The sequence below is a fragment of the Camellia sinensis genome, chromosome 2 (genome assembly GCF_055761805.1).
Source record: "Camellia sinensis isolate YWXY chromosome 2, ASM5576180v1, whole genome shotgun sequence".
In the NCBI taxonomy this organism is placed as follows: Eukaryota; Viridiplantae; Streptophyta; class Magnoliopsida; order Ericales; family Theaceae; genus Camellia; species Camellia sinensis.
Window position 1 is genome coordinate 48,530,715 of NC_138962.1, and position 22,196 is coordinate 48,552,910.

The following is a 22,196-nucleotide window of genomic DNA, read 5'->3' on the forward strand; positions in this document are numbered from 1 at the left end:
TCCCGATGTGGGATTGTAAAATAAATTATAGATTAATTAAAGTTTTATTTTTATATAGTTAAATGGAAGCTAGTCAATGGAGATTTTTTTAATTGATTAAAATTAAGAAAATCAGTATGAGAAATCACGGTTAAACTAGTAAATCAGTTAAATCGAAAACGGTTTAATCTAATCGGTGGATCAAAAAATCAACCAACTTATACAAAAATTAATAAATTAAAACTTTTAAATGTTATTTTAATTTTAAAATTTAAACTGTCCTAAATTAAAGCATGCACAACACTACAATATTAAATAGGAGTACAAAATTTACTTTATATAAATGAAACAATTCACTTTTTCAATCTTTTCCCAATGCAGGATTATAAAATAAAATTAACAATTGTTTAGGCAAACTATGCACAACACTATAATATTAAATAGTTATAAGATTCACTTTATATAAGTGAGCCAATTCACTTTTTTTTTATTCTCCTTATATGGGATTGTAAAATTAATCATAAACTAATTAAAGTTTTATTTTTATATGGTTAAATGAAAGCTAGTCAATAGAGATTTTTTTAATTGATTAAAATTAAGAAAATCAATATAAGAAATCGTAATTAAACTGGTGAATCAGTCAAACCAAAAACGGTTTAATCTAATCGATTAGATCAAAAAATCAACCAACTTATACAAAAATTAATTAATTAAAACTTTTAAATGTTATTTTAATTTTGAAATTTAACTGTCTGAAATTGAAGCTTGCATAACACTACAATATTAAATGGGAGTATAAAGTTTACTTTATGTACGTGAAATAATTCATTTTTTCCATCTTTTCCCTATATGGGCTTATAAAATAAAAGTTAACAATTGTTTACGCGGAAAGTTTATTTTTAATCAAGCAATCTTAGTCATTCAATCTTTAATCATATTAATCTTTAGTTTATTTCGAATCAAACAAATCTAACCATTATATTTTGATAAAACCGCCATCAAACAAATCTAAACCATTATATTTTGATAAAACTACTAAAATCGTGATTAAACCAATGAATCAATCAAATCAAAAATGATTCAGTTCAATTGGTTAGGTCAAAAAACTATTCAACTTACACAAAAAGTAATTAAAACTTTTAAATTTCATTTTAAAAATTAAATTATATTGAATTGAAACATGCACAACATTAAATGAGAGTATAATATTCACTTTATATAAGTGAAATAGCTCACTTTTTTCTTCTTTTTTTCTCGATGTGAAATTATCAAATAAATCATAAACTAATTAGAGTTTTATTTTTATATAGTTAAATAAAAACTAACCAATGGAGATTTTTTAATTATTTAAAATTTAAAAATAAAGAAAATTAGTATGATATTTTAGAACTCTCACAAGTCTTCTCACTACAAGTACATTTTTCCTTATATAATAAGATAAATAGATAGATTGTGTAAAAAAAATTTATAATTATTTTTTTTTTTGAAACATCTAGGGTGCCGTTTGGTAACACTTTTGTTTTCAGTTTTCAGTTTATATTTATAAAAATTTTAAAAACTAAAATAAAAACTTGTTTGGTAAATTTTTGATTTATAAATCAGTAGTCTCAGTTTATAAATTTGGCCAAAAAATGTAAACTAAAAAAATATGCTTCCGTTTTGAGTTTTGAGTTTTTCTTTTTTTTTACCACCCAACACTAACCACCACCCGCCACCAATTTCCACCACCGTCTTCCGCCACCACCACCTGCCACCACCACTCACCACCCACCTGTCACCACCACCCGCCACCATCACCCACCACCCACCTGACATCCACTCGCCACCACCCACTTGCCACCCACTCACCACCACCACCCACCCACCCGCTGCCACCGCCGCCACCACCACTCACCACCTGCTGCCACCGCCGCCACCACCACCCACCACGCGCCTGCCATCCACCCGCCACCACCTACCTGCCGCCACCACCACCAACCACCACCCACTACTCACCCACTTGCCACCACCACCAACCACCACCACCATCACCTACCACCCACCTGCCACCACCACCCGCCACCACCATCACCACCCACTCGCCACCACGCGTCACCGTCACCTACCCACGTACCACCACCACTACCCGCCACCTACCTGGCGCCACCATCCACCCACCACCACCCACTTACCACCACCATCCACCCACTCGTCACCGCTTTCCACCACCGTCTTCCGCCGCCGCCGCCGCCACCACCTGCCACTTGCCACCACTTTCCACCACCGTCTTCCGCCACCACCACCCACCCACCCGCCACTTGCCACCACTTTCCACCACCGTCTTCTGCCACCATCACCCACCAGCTGCCACCATTTTCCACCACATGCCATCATTTTCCACCACCAACACCTGCCATCATTTTCCACCACCGTCTTCCGCCGCCACCGCTCGTCACCACTCACCACCCGCCACCGCTTGTCATTTCTCACTCTTTTTTATATTTTTAAATTTTTTTAAACATTTTGTTTAAACCAAACGCGTTTGTAGTTTATATTTTTTTAAAAATAAACAAAAACCAGTTTATAAAATTTTTATAAATATAAACTAAAATGTAAATTACCAAACAGGCCCAACATTTCCTTTTAGAATTGTCAAAACACGCGTTTCTTATTTTTGTGTAATTTTTCAGTAGGAAAATGGCGTTCACAACCTCTTGCAATTCCTAATTTTGGGATTCTTGTTTATGAAGAAAGCAATATGTAAGAAAGTATAGAACGTACAATAATAATACTATATATTTTAAAAGATATTTTTAAAATTTTAAAATTTGTGAAAAAAATTCAACTGCACCGTGGTCCATAACAAATGAGGTCCTGAAATAAATTTGCATCATTAATTGTAATTTAATAAATTATGGATAAAAAATTATTCCCTCCAACTTTAAATTTGACCATATATGCCAAGTATTTAAAAAAAACTAAAAAATCTAAATAAATTGTATTGCTTACTCAAGCATTTTCTACAACACACCACTTGTGTGGAATCCACCTACACCATAAGTAAATTAAATAGAAAAATATTATATATAATTATATTTTTTATTTTATTTTTTCATTCTTAATCACTATAATATAACTAAAATTTATTTAAAAATATCGATGTGTATGGGTGATTCACATTTATTTTACGTATATATCTCACAAAACATAATTTTAATCTCCACTGCACAATCCATTCCGGTTCAAAATCTGTGACCTAAATTTGGGTCCAATTTGTCTATAAAAGGGAGGCAACCTTTTCCTCTCATCTTCATCAACCAAATCATTCGAGAGAGGGAGAGAGAGAAATGGGTTCCATAGGTGGAGTTAACCAGCCCCATGCAGTGTGTGTCCCATATCCAGCTCAAGGACATGTCAACCCAATACTAAAACTAGCAAATAGCTACTCCATCTTAGAGGCTTTCACATAACCTTTGTCAACACAGAGTACAACCACAACCGTCTTCTGAGATCCACAGGCCCCAACTCCCTCGACGGCTTGCCGGACTTTCGCTTCGAAACCATTCCCGACGGCCTCCCTCCGTCGGATGCGGACTCCACCCAAGACATCCCTTCTCTCTGTGATTCCACCTCCAAGAATTGCTTAGTTCCTTTCTCCAATTTAATCTCCAAGCTCAACGACGCGTCATCACCGTCCGATGTGCCGCCGGTGACGTGTGTAGTCTCCGATGCGTGCATGAGCTTCACTCTTGATGCTGCTGAGGAGTTTGGTGTTCCTGAAGTATTATTCTGGACACCAGGTGCTTGTGGGGTTTTGGGTTATTCTTACTACAAGCATCTTATGGAAAGAGAACTGGTTCCTCTCAAAGGTAAAAATATTATACTACTATTTTTTTAATCAGAGATTTCTCTAACATGATTAAGATGGGATTTATACATTTTTTTTTATTGCGTCCCACTTTATGTGATGTGGTTGTTTGTAGTGAGTTCTGTGATGAAATAGTCTGCACTTTAAATTTTTAGTATAGATTTTACTTTTATTTAAATTGAAATTTGAACATTATCGATATGGTTGGATTTGATTATTTTTACTGTTTATTTTTTAAGGAGTTTCCAGCATATTATTCATGAAAAATGATGGGTGTGTTTGGTTTGTGTTTATTATTATGTTTGCATATTATTCATTCGATATGTTTGCATATTATTTTTTAAGGAGTTTCCTGCATATTATTCATGAGTTTCAAAAAATGAGTGACATATTTTATTATGTTTGTCTTTAAAAAATAAATACATTTTTTTTATTTTTATGATTCAGACATTTTATTTTGTAGGGCCCTCCATATATATCATTTATGAAAAAATTATATCAATTCAATAATCGTATTGAAGACAAATATATTTTTAAAAATATATCATTTATTTTTTTTAGAGACAAATATGATAAAATAAAAATATTAAAAGGTCTTATAAATCAACGTTTCATAGTATCGAAACATGATTCCTAATGAGCCGTACAAACCCATCAAATTCTCTCAAATTAAGATGTAAATTTGAGAGAAATTCAACCAAAATATATATATATATATATATATATTTATTTATATATTTATTAAACACACCTGTTAAAATAGATTTAATAATTTTGATAAATGCTATTATTTAATGAAGAGTGATGTTACATATATCAATTAGTGTACTAATTAGTGTACCAACACTAGTTATGATATTATTATTGACCTTACTTATTATACAAATTACAAATATTAAAAATATTTTAAATTATATCATATTATCAATTAATAAACTAATTGATACATATAGCATTAGTCTTTAATAAATGCCTCTAACAAAGTTTTAATCAATTCCACAATGCTACTACATACACAAAAGTTCACATACATGTAGGCCACACATGGTGTCCAGGGGTTCTGCACGTTCTATATATAGTATTTTTTTGATTAATAAAATTGTAAAACAAAGATATCATTAAAGTCAACAATATTATAAATGAAGTGTAGGGAAAAAAAATCAAATGATAAAACTAAAAATAGCCTAACATTTTCTTTCCATTTAACTTAACCAAATTATAAAAAATAAAAAATAAAAAAGAAAGAAAGAAATGAATTATAACTTATATTTCTTAATTTTTAAAATGTAAAATTAAATATTTATGTTTGACACTCCCACAAGCACTCTTTTTTTCTTTTCTTTTTTTTTTTCCTGACAAGAGATATATAATCATTTTTAAAATATTATAAGATCGATGTATTTTTTAATTAAGATTCAACGATTTTTATATAAATTTGTGTTATTTATTTAAGGCCATGCACGAAATGCCATGTGGTTTACCTTGGTATCCTGCTAAATATTGTATTTAACTTTTGTCTTTAGTAATTTTTTAAAATTTATTTCAAATTTTTTAATTTTTATAGTCTATCTAAGATTAAAAAAAAAATCCAAAGAAAGTTCACTATATTAAAAAAATAAAAATAACAAAGTGACTTTTTTATTTTTTATAATTTTTTTCAAATTTTTATTTTTACTTTTTTGAATGGTCTAGTCCAATAAAATTTAGAACTCTAAAACTTTAAAAAAAATTATTTTTAAATAGGGAATTTTTTTTTAAGGTTCATGATATTAAGATTTTATAAGATAAATAATATACAATATTTTCATAGCAGTTGGAGTCCCTCAATATTTTTACAGAGAAAATTCGATTCAAATAAATTTTAGCCTCGGCATAGAAAATTTTTAATTTTTACAAAAAAATTTCTTTGATTTGACAAGAAAATTTTGAAATTTCTCTAGATATGATTATAGAAAAATTTAGGGAAAATTACATATACGCCCCTCGAGGTTTGGCTAAATTACAGATACCCCCTGAGGTTTCAGAAATTACATCCCGCCCCCTGAGGTTTGTATTTTCATAACAATTTGCCCCCTGAGGTTTATATTTCATAACAAATTACCCCCTAATTTCTTATGCAAATATAGCATTCAGGGGGGAATTCGTAATTTCTCAAACCTCAGGGGGCATCTGTAATTTAGCCAAACCTCGAGGGGTGTATATGTAATTTGCCCAAAAATTTATTTAGGAAGCTTAGCTAATAAAAAAAAATATTTTCGACCTCTCTTACTATATAAAGTTGGAGAATGATAATTCACTAATTTTTTCTTTTAAAAATCATTATTAAAAAAATAAAAAATAAAAAAAAATGAATCTGGAACACAACAGCTATGTTTGATTTTGGCTTAAAAAAAGCACAAATTTGGCTACAAAAATTAATAAGACAAAATACCACAACTAAACTATAATCATTACACTTTTTCTTTCACAAAAGTCAAAAAAAAATCAAAAATAAAAACCAAATGAGAATAAAAAAACTAAATTAAAATAGCCAAAAAATCAAAAACCTAAATTATTTTAACTGTTCCCAAACAAAAACTAACACTATACATAATGTTTTTTTTGGTGACGTTTGCAATGAAATATAGATGCGAGTTTCCTAGCAAATGGATATCTGGACACAACAATGAGCAATGCTAGGTATCATGAAAAAACTTTCATGAAAATGATCATGAAAAATTTATGACCCTTGAATTACACTTAAAATAAAACACTACACACTAATCAAGGTAATCTAAGAGTCATAAATTTTTCATGATCAGTTTCATGAAAATTTTTTCATGATCCGTATCTTTTCTCCACAACAATTGATTGGATTCCTAGAATGAACAACATCCGATTGAAAGATCTTCCAACTTTCATCCGAACCACTGGCAATGACCCAATTCACTTCATGCTCAATTTCCTCATCCGCGAAACAGATCGAACTAACAGAGCCTCTGCGATCGTCATCAACACATTCCACGAGCTCGAACGCGCCGTCGTCGATTCTCTCTCCTCCACCTTCATTCAACCTATCTACACCATCGGACCACTACACCTAATGCTCAACAACCAAATCTCCGCCGACGATAAATTGAATTCCATAGGCTCTAATCTCTGGAAAGAAGACCCCGACTGCATCGATTGGCTCAATTCCCAACAACCCAACTCCGTTGTGTACGTGAATTTCGGTAGCATCACTGTCATGACCGCCCAACAACTCACTGAGTTCGCTTGGGGACTCGCCAAAAGCGAGAAGAACTTTTTGTAGATAATTCGGGCCGACATTGTTTCCGGCGACACTACCATTTTGCCGCCAAAGTTCGTGGCGGAGACTAAAGACAGAGGGGTGTTAGCGAGTTGGTGCCCTCAAGAGCAGGTCCTAAACCACCCTTCGATTGGGGGGTTCTTGACTCACAGTGGGTGGAATTCGACGATCGAAAGTGTTTCCAGCGGTGTTCCGATGATCTGCTGGCCGTTCTTCGCCGAACAACAGATGAATTGCCGGTACAGTCGTAGGGAATGGGGAATTGGGTTGGAGATAGATAGTGATGTGAAGCCAGAAGTGGAGAATCTTGTGAGGGAGTTGATGGAGGGTGAGAAGGGGAAGGAGATGAAGAAGAAGGCCATGGAGTGGAAGAAGGCGGCGGAGGAGGTCGCCGGAGCTGGTGGCTCATCTTCCCTTAACTTAGACAAACTGGTCAGTGAGCTAGTGAAATAAATAAAATACTATTATTATGTCATTTTAAATTATTATTTTTTTTTTTTTTTGGATGATTTTCAAATTTAAATAAAATTTTTAATTTGTGATGGGGTGAATCTCAATTCATTAACGTATAAAATTATTTTGAGATTCAACTTTCTAAATACTCTCATAATTTAAATTGTCTTAATACAATATCCAACGTATAAGAAATATTTTTATTTGGTTTCCAATCTAACTCCGTTAATGGAATCTCGTTTAGTATGTAACATTTTTAGCTTAAAATTAATAAAAAATTAAAAAATTAAAAAATTTATAACTTATACCAAAAGTTAAAGATTTTATTTTCTCTCTTTTTTTGCATATCTTTTCTTAAAAAATCAAAAAGTCATTTCAAACGTACTAATTTTTTTATCTCATATTTTAATTACAAAATAAAAAAATTACTAAAATAACATGTTCCCAAATAACGCCTCAATATCGTCAAAAGTCAAAGGTAAATTATAATATCAAAGATCAAAATGACACAAATCATACATTTTAAAGAGTAAAAGTGTAATTTTTTACGTTAGTGACACAGTTCACATATTATGACATCATTTTTTTTATTGTGAACTTAAAATATACAATTAATGACATAACAACTGTAATATATATTTTAATAAAATGATTAAAATTTAATTCATTCTAAATTATTTTTCTACACTTTTAAAATAAATTTTATGTTATTATTTAATTTTAAAAATTATTTTTATTTATTTGTTTAGCCTATACATAACACGGATTGATATGCTAATAATAAATTAAAAGAGAAATTTTTTAAGTGTATTTTCACAGTTATCCTTGATTCTAATGGAATCTACTGGGAGAGTTAGGTTCAAAGACTAATTTTTTTTTTTTTACTTTTAAAATAAATTTTATGTTATTATTTAATTTTAAATTATTTGTTTAGCCCTAGCACAGGTTGATATGTTAGTATTTAATAAATTAAAATAGAAATTTTTTTAAGTGTATTTTCATATTTATCCTTGATTCTTGTGGGGAAGTATTTTTTGAATGACAATACGTGGTTAAGGTGACATCGAAATGTCACTCGAGGTACCACGTGGCCAGATCATGTTGCCAAGGTGATCTCGACTAGACCAAAGTTATCTGCAAAGATACCGGAATCTGAGGTAAGCAGATATGGAACAGGAGTCTTAGAACAGGGAATGATCTAAGTCTGGACAAAGATAGGGCTCAAGAAAAGTTTATCTCTATCTAGCTGAGGGTCTAGGATTAGCATTGAGCCTGAATCCATTGAAATGAGGCTTCTAAAGAGATCAAGTCACTGTTGGTTATAAAAGCAAGACACCCTTGTGGGTCTAAGGTAAGTTCTTTTCTAAGGAGTTTTGAGTACTCTTTGCTATCTTTGAATGATATTGATTACTGACTTGATTGTCGGAGTGCCCCCAGGTGGACGAACCACCGTTGGATTTTCATCTTCTTGTGCAGGTTATTAGGCTTAATCTATTCTGTCGGTGCTCGCCAGTTGAATTCTTTGTTTGGTTGTGTGGTCAAAAATCAACATCCATAATTTGGCACCGTCTATGGAAATCTTAAGGAAAATAGATGGCTAGCGACGGACGGGAAGAAAAGATTGGGGATGACATTAACAGTGAGAGTTGTGAACACGCAGATCCTAACGTCGGGAAAGAAAACCGTAATGAAGGAACATAGGATCTGAATCTTGGGGAGAAGAATGTCAGCAAAGAGGGGAATGTCTCGAAAAAACCAGATCGAGACGAGTATTACAACGAAAGTGACCTCCAGGTATGGAAGTATAGATGCTTGAGGAAGGACGGCGAGAAGAAAGGAATGACAAACAAGTTGGCAGACCTACAATAGTTTGTCAACTTTATGATGCAAAACAACGTGATGCATCCACTGTTTCCATTGCAAGACACACCGGCACCAGCGACCAATACTGAAGCCCAAAAAAGAGGGCATAAAATAATCCTAAGAGTCCCGCAGCATGGCCAGGAAAATAAGCGCTCACATTAACTTCACGGGATGTCAGGCGAGCAGAGTCAATGAGAGTAGAGTCACAGAGGACACCCTGAACCAAGAGGACCTATGCCAAAGAACCTCGGCATATCCAGGGGAAGGGACTTTGCTTTGATACGGTGAATGAAGAGAAGTCCAAGAGGATGCACAATGATGCCGGGAGCAGCACGCTAAAAAGGTTGAAATCTGTTGATAACCGAGCTCCCGGCCAAACGAAGGAGGATCTGAGGGATTGCCTCCAGAGGGAGCGACTCCATACCGAGGTAACATCCCCTGTGAAGCCGAGAACGCCGTTCTCAATAGAGTTAGATAGATTTGAGGCCCCAAAGAGATTCCATATGCTAAGGTTCTAGATTTATGACGGTAAGTCTAATCCAAACTTTCATGTCAAACTCAATTGCTTTGTATAGCGCGAATGAGCAGTTGTTGTGCAAGATGTTCCCTTCATCCTTTAGGAAAATCACATCAAATTGGTTCCACAAGTTGTCGAAAGGAACTGTGAAGAGTTGGGAAAGCCTGGCCAAGATGTTTGTGGCCAGGTTTGTAACAAATAAGTTGCAGCCACTAAGGGTAGACTCCGTGCTGGCTTTAAACATTAGCGAAGGTGAAAGTCTCAGGGCTTATGCCAAACGGCATTATGAGGTGTTCAAACGAATACCGTCATACAACCAGGAGCTAGCGGTTGTATCTTTCAAAAACGGCCTGAAAGATGAATACTCGCTTTGAAAGTTACTTACAAAACTCTACCAAAGAGTATAGAGGAGCTCATGACACAAATTGAGAAATATGCCAGAGCAGAGAAAGACATATATGAAGCAAAGGCACCAAAGCAGGAGAAGAGAAACAGCTCACCGAAGCGAGGCTAAGGTAACACTAGTTTCAACAGGTAGGAAATAGGGTTGAGGGCTACACAGGCAGTCACCACGGTATTCAGGATCCCAATCTACAAAGTTCTGGAAAGGATCAGAAACTAACCGTATTACAGAGCGTTGGAAAATATCCTTGGCGAGTTTATGGGAAAGAGCCTTAGAAGCATTGTGCTTACCATAATGAGGATAGGCACTTGACTCAAGGATGTAGGGCTTTAAAGACACACTTGGAGGATCTAGTCAGACAGGATCACCTGAGACCTAGTAGATGAAGCCAAGACCAAGGAAGAGCAAGCAAGGCCACCACAAGCACCGGCAACACCACCTCTACCACTACCACCACAACAAGTAGAGGGACCTCGGGTGATCAATGTAATTCACTCAAAGGTCAATAAGAATAATGTACGGGGGGAAACTTAGAGAGTGAGGCACCTCCAACATGTGTACTAGGTCCAGGAAAAGAAGCCTAGGACAAATGAGTATCAGGGACCAATGGTTTCTTTTACTGAGGCAGACTTGGATATGGTGCAGCATCCACACAATGATGCCCTAGTGATAACACTGAAGATTGCAGAGTGTTAGGTGAGGCGCATACTAGTTGATCAAGGCAGTTCTTGTGACATCATATATGTTAAATGTTACAAGGAGCTTGGCCTTCACCCAGATGATCTGGAACAATCCAACAGCCCAATGGTTGGATTTAACGGAATGCCGACATGGCCTTTGAGAGCCACGAATCTAAAGGTGCAAGCAGGCACGAAAAAGGTAAGCATGAAGTTTACAGCAATTGATACCTCCTCCCCTTACAATGTTATTTTGGGAAGACCGTGATTGCACGCAATGAGGGTTGTTCCCTCAACGCTACACCAACTGTTACGGTTCCCAACTGAGCATGAAATCGAGGAGGTCAGAGGGGATCAAGTGTAGGCAAAAAATTGTTTCATGGCAGTAATGAAGTCCACTTGTAACGTGTGAGAGGCAAAGAGAGTAGAAATTGAAAACGAGAAAATTGAGGTCCTAGATGATGTCGAAAAAGAACCAGCCAACAAGAGTAAAGAAGCTTTGAAGAAGATTTTGGTCCAAGAAGGAGATGAGGAGCGTTTCTTTCTTCTCAGCTCAGGCTTAGCCAAGGAGGAAGAAAATGAGTTGGAGGCTTTTCTGTGAGCAAACATCAAAGTGTTTGCCTGGACGCCCTATGATATGCCTAGCTTTGACCCCGAGGTCACCTGCCACAGGCTCAATGTGGACAGGTCAGCTAAACCTGTCATCTAGTGAGCAAGAAGGCCAACATTAGTACATGTGGCGGCAGTCGAGGAACAAATAGACAAGTTGTTGGAAACCCAAGCCATCCGAGAAGTGAACTTACCCTACTTGGCTATCCAACACAGTGGTAGTGAAAAAGAAGAACGACAAATGGAGGGTCTACGTGGACTTCACTTGCCTAAATAAGGCTTGCCCGAAAGACAGTTTTCCTGTGAAAACCCATATTTAAATTATTCTTGAAAGAAAATAAAAGTAAATTAATAAATTACTTTTAAATTAACCAAATCCTATCACTAACAAAGACCTTATTAAGAATGATAATTTTGTGAGTGTTCAATATTTGTTGTTTATAAATTATTTTAATTAGGATTCAATATAATAATCATTCTTACTAAATATCTTAGATAAAAATCTTAAGGTATCAATTTTTAGAACCCCTACAAATACACACAAAAAAAAAAATACAAACAAACAAACCGTGGGCAAACAACCCACAGCTCCTACCAAACCCACCATCGTTTAGAATTTAGGATAGCCATAAAATTTAGGGAAAGCTTGTAAAATTTAAGGAAAAGCTTATAAAATTTAGGAAAAGCTTGCTCTTAGAAATTGGAGAAAGGGAATGGAATTTTTTGAAAAAAATAAAAATAAAATAACGGAAAGAATGAGAGGGAGAGAGAGATGTCTTCAACTAGCATTTTATATATATATATATATATATATATATGCATGCAAGCCTTCCTTGTGCATGCAAGCATTCGGTAGAAGAAAGAAAAAAAAAAAAAAAAAAAAAAAAAAAAAAAAAAAAAGAAAAAAAAAAGAGAGAAATCTCTTAAGCAACCAAGTTTAGTAGTAGGAGAGGAAGAAGAGTAGGAGGTTAAGAAAACCAAAGTTCTCATCCATTTTGTCACCCTACTACTAGGTAAGAAAACCCTCTCAACCCTCTCATTTTTTTTATATAATTGAAATTTTTCAGATTATGTACATTTGATACATTGTCTAAAACAGTGTTGAATCTGCCAGCATGTTTGCCCGAATTTTTAGACAATTTTATACTCAAACTTTCGAGATGATTTCTGCTACAAAGTTGTTGATAATGATGTCTTGTTTGTCCAAAAAATTTTGGAAATAATTTTTGAGCTTTCTACGAATTTATACAAATTTTTAACTAAATCTGAAACTGTATTGAGAATAAATTGTTTTGAATCTGTCAGCCTGTTACTCGAATTTTTAGATAATTTTATACTCAAAATTTAGAAATGATTTCTTCTACAAAGTTGTTGATAATGATGTCTAGTTTGTCCAACAATTTTTGGAAATACTTTTTGAGCTTTCTACGAATTTATATAAATTTTCAACTAAATCTGAAACTGTGTTGAGAATAAATTGTTTTGAATCTGCCTGCCTGTTACCCGAATTTTTAGATAATTTTATACTCAAACTTTCGAAATTATTTCTTCTACAAAGTTGTTAATAATGATGTCTAGTTTGTCTATAAATTTTTGGAAATAATTTTGAGCTTTCTACGAATTTATACAAATTTTTAACTAAATCTGAAACTGTGTTGAGAATAAATTGTTTTGAATCTGCCAGCATGTTTACCCGAATTTTTAGATAATTTTATACTCAAAATTTTGAGATGATTTCTTCTACAAAGTTGTTGATAATGATGTCTAGTTTGTCCAGAAATATTTGGAAATACTTTTTGAGCTTTCTACGAATTTATACAAATTTTTAACTAAATCTGAAACTGTGTTGAGAATAAACTGTTTTGAATCTGCCAGCATGTTTACCCGAATTTTTAGATAATTTTATACTTAAAATTTCGAGATGATTTCTTCTACAAAGTTGCTGATAATGATTTCTAGTTTATCCAAAAATTTTTGAAAACAATGTTTGAGCTTTCTACGAATTTATACAAATTTTTAACTAAATCTGAAACTGTGTGACAGATTTTACCATGTATTTGAAAATTTATTTAAAATTTTATACTAAGCCAAATCTGGTAATTTCTAACTAAAAGATGAAATTTGAGAAGTCTAGTTTCATGTTAAATTTTTAGATTATGGGTTTGATCTATAAATTTAAGCATGGAATTAATATAAGGAAATGTGACAAATCTGTGTCTTAAACACCCTTGGAATTTTTAAGAATTATTTATAATTTATTTTTGGAAAATGCTTTCTGAAAAATGACCATAACATGTTTATGGATTATTCTATAGATTGATATGAATTTTAGAGTTGTATAAATAATGTTTATAAAATTTTACTTGCAAGATATATATTCTGAAAATTTTTCAGGGCAGGATAAAATCACCACTTTCATATTATACTAGTCTAATTTAGTAAATCAAAAATTTGTGCAGGTGTGCATTTATGGTTTATTTCTTGTATTTAAGTTATTATGTTCATACCATGGTTTTAAGTAATTGTTTACTAAATTTTGTACATTGAACTATTATTGGGTGACATGCATAATAGTTTATATTGGGAGTTTTTCTTTAGTTGGTATAATGTTATTGGTGATTGAGATTTGAATAATTTATGTTTAATATATAAATTAACCAAAAGGATTAACGGTATATAATGAGTTACTGATGAAGGGTTAATACCGGGTATTCAGGGTGAGCCCTGGTTTTGAGAATTCTCACGTAAATTATGTTGCGAAACTCTAAGATGGCACGGGACTTATTTGAACCCTTTTCGGTATTCGGTTTTGGAGTAAGGGTGGATGTGCAGGTGGCACACGGGGAGGTTACTTGCAGGTGGCACACAGGGAGGTTACTTACCCCTAGCAGACCGTTTCCTTGGGGCAGACCACGGATGCCACTACTTGGGTATATAACTCCGGACGTGGGCATCCCTGGTAGTTACGGTTGGTAACACTTAAATATTTGACCAAGGGAGGGTTTCAAATTAACCGTTGCCATGCTTAGTGGTTGGTAAGTTAAATCTCTTTGGTGAGATTTCGAATGTCACCTAATTTATAAAAATTACTGAAATTATTCTAATGGTTGTAATTTCTGTGTATAATTATATGGTTATCTCATGTTTAGAATATTATTTTTCTCTTAAAAAGAATGGTAGGTTGGTTACGTTTTCTTACTGTGTTGCAAAACTCATGGCATATATTTTGTTGCCCTGGCGTTTCATGCCAGATTATGTTGAAAAAGGGACTGAGGCTGAAATTGGAGCTCCTGCCAATATCGAACCTTGGCTGACTTAGAGTCAAGATTTTATCAAAATAAAATCATGTTATCCCTTGTATTAGGATTTAACTATGTTGTGACGTTGGGTGTGAATTTGTAGTTTTATTTTGTTGTTGGACTTTGACTATGTAAGAACTTAAAAGTTCCTAATTAGTAGTTAAAACTTTATCTAGCAAGTTATCGTTATTTAAATCTTATGACGTTTCAAAAAAAAAAAAAAAATTAGGGCGTCACAGCTTGGTATGAGAGCCTAGGTTTGAACCTTTGGGCCATGGGTAGTAGTTTATTATTTTTACAATTAAGAAAACCTTAAGTTAATTTGTAATTCTCGGTGACCTAACTAAGTTAGAACCTTTTTATTTGTAGGATGCCAGGGTCATTAGACATTAACTCTAACGAGGAAAATTCGGTGGAAAACTATGACATAGAATCTGACCCAAGTGAAGAAGTGGAGATGCCTATAGAAGACTATGAATCCATAGAATCTGACCCAAGTGAAGAAGTAGAGATGCCTATACAAGACTATGAATTTGAGCTTGAGCTTGACCCTGAACCTGATCCTAAACTTGAGCCTGAGTCTGAGTCTGATGAAGTTGAAGAAGTTGTACCAATATACAACCCCCCGGAGGTTATTGTGATTGAGTCAGACACTGAAGATGAGTCTATGGAAGGCGATACCGAGGAGAACACTGGAGATATAGGAGCCACGTTTGAGGGTTGGGATGTGCGAAACGGGTTGCAGATTGGCTATTTTGTATATGTCAGACTTGATCCCCTAGGAGGTTGTGCTTGGAAAGCTGAAAGTTGGGTGGGTACCTATATCGGACCTATCCAGATTCTAGGACAAAAGACTCCTTGGGTTTATCAATTAGGCCCTTTCCCGAATGGTTTCACCAATAAGGTGGGCGACCTTTTTGACTTTTGGAGCCTTCAATGTATCATGCCCGACCCAAGAAAAATTGTGAGGAGGGATGGGTCAGTGGACTTCAGAGACTGGAGGACCTATCGGGAGGAGCTGGTGCTGCTGCTAGGGCATCATGTGTGCGAAACTGCTATCTTCGTAAGGATGCTGTGGCAATTCATGGGACTTTTCCAAGCCACATGGGAGTCAAAAGCCCTGGTGTGGAGAGACTTTCCTTGGCTATTTTAAGGGGTCTTAAGGGAACTATAAGCTAGGCTAACTGATTGTTTTGTATGCTCACATGTAAAAATTGCCTAGTTTAGAATTGTGAGTGTAGGAGTTAACTCAGATTGTAGGGGCTATCTCTTGCCCGTAGTATGTTATTTAATCTTTTCCTTTGTTTTAATTGTATTTTGCTAATTGTAGCTTATCTAATCTAATTAATGAAATCTTTTTTTTTTTAAACTATCCTTGCACATGAATATAATAATAATAATGATGAAAATAAATAAATGAATAAATCACAAGAAAATCCCATCATGCAGAATGGCTGGACGAACAAGAAATAATAACAACGGTAATGGCGATGGAGTGGCTGATGGCGATGTCAGTAGAATTATACGCGCGATTGCTGATGGGCTAAGCAATATACCACCCCGAAACCAAGATCAAAACAAATCGGAAATGATAGCAAAATTTGAAAAGCTACGTCCCCACAAATTCCTTGGTAGACCGAACCCCCATGAAGCTGAAGCTTGGTTAATTCAAATTAAGAAGTTGCTAGATACCTCCGACATTCGAAATGAACAAGATAGAGTGACCATGGCGGCATTTCAAATGGAAGGCGAAGCAGATCATTGGTGGGAAATGATCAAGAGTACTCGACAAGTAGAGACATTAATTTGGAGACAGTTCGAAGACCTGTTCATGGAAAAGTATTTTCCTAGCTCGTTAAGACAAGAAATGATTCAAGAGTTCCTCCAACTGAAATAAGGAAAAATGTCAATCGCTCAATATGCGAACCGTTTTGAAGCTCTTTCACGGTACGCTTCAGCCATAGTAGCAAATGAAGAGGATAAGGTTAGGCAATTTGAATGGGGTTTGGACACAGACATTAGAGGAAGAATGATCGCAGTGCAACTCTCCACCTATGCCCAGATGGTGGATCGAGTTTTAATTGTGGAACGAGAGTTAGCAGATTTCGAACGCATTCGAAATCAGCGATCAAGGAACAACAACCAACCACGCGGAGGAGGCCCAGTCTGCAACACCAAAAACCATCCTGCGCCAGCACCTTATGCCGGAGGGATGCAGCAGCAACAAAGGCAGAATCGAGGAAACCAGCAAAGAGGAAACTTTGTAAGTGAGTGGAAAGGAAGATGTTTTGGAGGTGGTCAACAGGGGCATCGTCGAAGTGAGTGTCCTCAAGGTGGGAGGTATTTTACGGATCAGCGAGGGGCACAACCATACAACAAATGCCAACCAAGCCTACTCAACATGCCCAGACCAACAAGGGGCAACCTCAAGCCTCTAAGAATGCAGGCCGACCAAGAACACAACCTGTAACAACCCTCATGCTGTTTACTGATTAATGACTGATTGATTACCGATAATCACTGATTACTGCTAAACGGAACTGATAATGACTGATAACTGACTGATAATTGAACTGATTAAAGTACTGAACTGACTGACTGAAATTGGAAACCGAATTGATTGAGTATATGTAGGTTAAATTGCATTCTATCTGTTTGACTGTATGATTATCTGTTCATGCTTATATGTTTAAACTGCTAATTGAAGGCCTTATCGGCGGCCGAATTAGAAACCGACTGATGTTCCCTGACCCTCGTAATTAATGTGATTTTATGGTGTATTTACCTGAAAACTGATTAGGTATGATTAAATTAGATTAAAATGAGTTAATCACATGAATTGGACTTATTTACCAAACTAGCCTTATAGTGGGCCACTACCTCAAACCTTTTGAGGCTTATTACATTTAATGCATTTGATTAAAACCAACATTTCATCAGCCTTTGTGTTGCCTCTAACCGACCAAGAAGAGAGTTAGAGAGAGAGGGAATTGTTCTTGTTGATTTAGCTTGAGAATCTTGAAGAATTGAAGGAGTTTTGTACAATTGAGCTTTCCTATCCTAAATACTAGACTTAAGGTAGCTCCATTGTCTTCTTGTTCATGTTTTGAGTGGATTCTCGCATGGTTCATGTCATATTGATGGAGTTTGGAGCCAATCATGGGTTAGATGTTGAATTGTAGCTTAATTGTTGCATGCATGTACATATATTGAAGTATTAAGGTTGTAGTTCATAATTCCTCACATGCATGTTCATAATTTTGTAATGGTCCATGTTTTCAACTTGTTTTTGGATCAATTGGCTCCCTAGAGCATCAAATTGAAGCTTTAAAATGATTTAAAGATCATGCATGTCATGTTTGAGGATTGTCCTTGGAAAATGGTTTGAAATTGGGTTTGAATAAAACACCCTTGGGCTTTGATTTCTCAAATTGAGTTTTAAATCATGTTTAACTATGAGTTTACATGTGTTTTCTGGAAATTTAGCCCAAGAGGTCGAGTTTTGATGCTTTTGAACTTGGTTTTGGAGCTTGGAGGTGCAATCTGGGTTTTCCAGATTTCGCACTTCCGCTCGAGCGGGGGAAGTGCCGCTCGAGCGTGGAATCCGAGCATCCAGCATCTCTCTGCACTGTTTTACAGTCTGCTCGAGCGGAGGATTGGGCGCTCGAGCGGAGTCTTGTCTCAAGCTCGAGCGGGCGTCGAGCGGAGATTTCACCCATCCAGTACTTTTACAGTACGCTCGAGCGGGGAAGTTTACGCTCGAGCGTGTACCTTTGTTGCATGACCGCTCGAGCGGGGAAACGTGCGCTCGAGCGGGACTCTGTTTTTCTGAAAATGCTTTTAAATGTGCATCTTTGCATCCTCATCCCGTTCTAGGCATTCTTAGGCCTAGTTTAAGGCATCTTGTTGAGGATATAGATGTAGAACACACCGAGGCATTAGGGATTAAGTTGTTATCTTTCCCAACTGTGTAGCTTAGTGTGTGTTCAACCTGTGAACTGTGTAGGGTTGGCGACTGGGGAGGCACGCTCTAGCATACTGTAGCCCAAACTCTGTGAGTAACAATTGTGTAAAGATATGTTCAACTGATATCTTTTGAATACTGAACTGAACTGTTTACTGAACTGGTATTACTGAATGAATGTATGTCCTTTATTTTTGAACTGTACTGTGGCATCCTTAGTACCTACTGTTACTGTTACTGTTACTGTTACTGTTACAGAGATCTCTGTCGGTTCCCTCGTGGAACCACTACTGTTTACTGACTGATGGCCATCATTACTGTTCGGTCTTTTAAGACCTACTGTCACTGTTACGCTAATGGATGTACCACATATGACTGTTTACTGTACTAAACAACTGAAATACTGATTGAATTGAACTGTTTCCATTACTGTAAGGACATTCATTCTAAACCCCTTTACGCTTTATGTTATTCACTGGGCTTTAGCTCACTGTTTATATATATATGTAGGTGCTCAGCCACCAGATCGGAGCTAGGAGCGTGGGTTAGACTCCAGTTTTGTCAAGCCAGCCTTTGTGCCTCACTGCGAGGTTCCGAGTTGCCATGCTATGGCCTGGGGGTGTTTTGTTTGTTTTCCCCCGCCTGTCTTCATACTGTCTAACTGTTCTGTATAGACTGAATGTTTACCGTACTGTTATCAAGGGATTAGGTCCCTGTACTGTGTGACTGTAAATTCTGTATAGACTGTACTGTTTGTGTATGTATGAATGCATGAAAAATCTTTTTGGCATACAGACTGTCGCAGCTCGTTGGACATTGTTTAATTACTGTTTTGGCTTCCGCCAGGCCCTGTACTCTGTTTTACTGTATTACTGTTCAGCAGGCCTTCGGTAATCTCGGATTACTGGCCGGTTACGGTGCTAAACCCATAGGGCCGGGTTTGGGCTGTGACACAACCACAAGGAGCTAGAAATGGAAAGAAACCGGGAGAGACTAACCAACAGGCAGTAGGAAGAATGTATGCTCTCCAAGAAGAAGAAGATGTTGATAACCCATCAGTAATTCAAGGTATGTTAATCCTTATGAATTCTTGGGTTAAAGTATTGTTTGATTCTAGGGCTTCGCATTCTTTTATATCCACTGCATGTATGACAAGTTTGGGTTTAAAGCCAGAGACGCTAGGGATAGCTATGAGTGTCGCTTCGCCCTTAGGAGGTCAAACCCGAGTAAATCTAGTATGTAAATCTTGTGAGCTAGAAATCTCCAGTTCATTTTTGATCTGTGATCTAAGAGTTATGGATATGTCTGATTTTGACGTCATCCTAAGAATGGATTGGTTGTCAGTTCATCGAGCCATTATTGATTGTTACTGTAAGACAGTGATAGTATCCCCCCTTAACGGCACGAAAGTTCAATTTAAAGGAGATAGACAAGATTCTCTAACTCCAACGTGTCGCAAGTCGCGATGGCATGATCAACTAAACGGATGGTTGGCAAGCCTAATTTTGGAAGATAAAACTCGAGAGGATCCAGGATTACCCCATGTGGTGTGTGAGTACGCTGACGTTTTCCCTGACGAATTACCAGGATGACCCCCAAAACGAGATGTAGATTTCACGATTGAGCTTCAACCCGAGACTTCACCGATTTCAATAGCACCATATCGTATGGCGCTAGCTGAACTTCGAGAATTGAAGGAGCAGTTACAAGAACTGTTGTGTAAGAAGTTCATCAGACCAAGCACGTCCCTTGGGGAGCACTAGCATTATTCGCGAAGAAGAAGGATGTAACCTTAAGATTGCGCATCGATTATCGACAACTAAATCGAGCCACTATTAAAAATCGATATCCCTTACCCAGAATTGATGACTTGTTCGATCAACTAAGAGGTTCAAAATGTTTTTCCAAAATTGACCTTAGGTCGGGATACCACCAACTTCGTTCCAGAGGAGAAGATATACCCAAAACTGCATTTCGAACCCGTTATGGCCACTATGAGTTTGTGGTAATGCAATTTGGTTTGACAAATGCTCCTAGGGTATTCATGAGTTTAATGAACAAAATTTTTACCCCCTATTTAGACCAATTCGTGGTAGTATTCATTGATGATATTTTGATATACTCACGATCGGAGGAAGACCACGAGCAACATCTAAGAACCGTTTTGCAAATTCTAAGAGAAAACCAATTGTATGCTAAAGCTAGCAAATGTGAATTTTGGTTGAAGGAAGTAAAGTTCTTAGGTCATGTTGTGTCTGAATCAGGGATATCAGTGGATCCTGCTAAAGTAGAAGCAGTAATGGGGTGGAAACAACCTAAGAATACGTTTGAGATTCGTAGTTTCTTGGGATTAACAGGTTATTATAGGAGATTCATTCAGGATTTCTCCAAATTAGCCAAGCCGATGACACGCCTAATGCAAAAAGGAGTAAAGTTTGAATGGAACGAAGCGTGTGAACAGTCATTTCAAGAACTCAAGAAGAGACTGACAAGCGCTCCTATATTAGTCATACCCGAACGTGACGTTGGGTACACTATTTATTGTGATGCCTCTAAGGAAGGGTTAGGTAGTGTGTTAATGCAAAACGGGAAGGTAGTAGCTTACGGATCAAGACAATTGAAGAATCATGAGAAAAATTATCCTACTCACGATCTGGAGTTGGCGGCTGTGGTCTATGCACTTAAGACTTGGCGACATTACCTTTATGGCGAAAAATTTGAGATATTTACCGATCATAAAAGCTTGAAGTACTTGTTCACCCAAAGAGATTTGAACATGAGACAGAGACGCTGGATGGAGTACCTTGAAGATTACCAATTCACCATATCTTATCATCCTGGGAAGGCTAATGTTGTAGCAGATACACTAAGTCGAAAGACAAGAGAGATTGTAGCCAGCATATCAATTAAAGAATAGGAAATGGTAAGCACTATGAATGAGTTTAAGTTACAACCAAAGACTCAGAATGGGAAGGGTAGGTTGTTTACAATAGTTACAACACCCCAACTTCTTACCAAAGTGTTGGAAGCCCAAAGATTTGATCAGGAGACCGACTTCATCAATGCCCGATTAGTGACCGAGGAATCTTCACCGGATTGGACACTCCATCAAGATGGTAGTTTAAGGTATTTAGGTAGAATTTTTGTGCCAAACATCGAACAATTAAGAGACAAAGTACTTGAAGAATTTCACCATTCAGTTTTTGTGATTCATCCGGGAGGAAACAAGATGTACCAGAATCTTAAGCGACAGTATTGGTGGAGTGGAATGAAGAAGGACGTTGCTCAATTCGTAT

The 22,196-nt window shown here is 36.2% G+C and overlaps 1 pseudogene; it reads left to right on the plus strand.

Annotated features, from left to right (window-relative positions):
* The first annotated feature begins 3,305 nt into the window (after positions 1–3,305).
* Positions 3,306–22,196, plus strand: part of LOC114312195 (7-deoxyloganetin glucosyltransferase-like) — a 70,765-nt pseudogene continuing 51,874 nt past the window's right edge.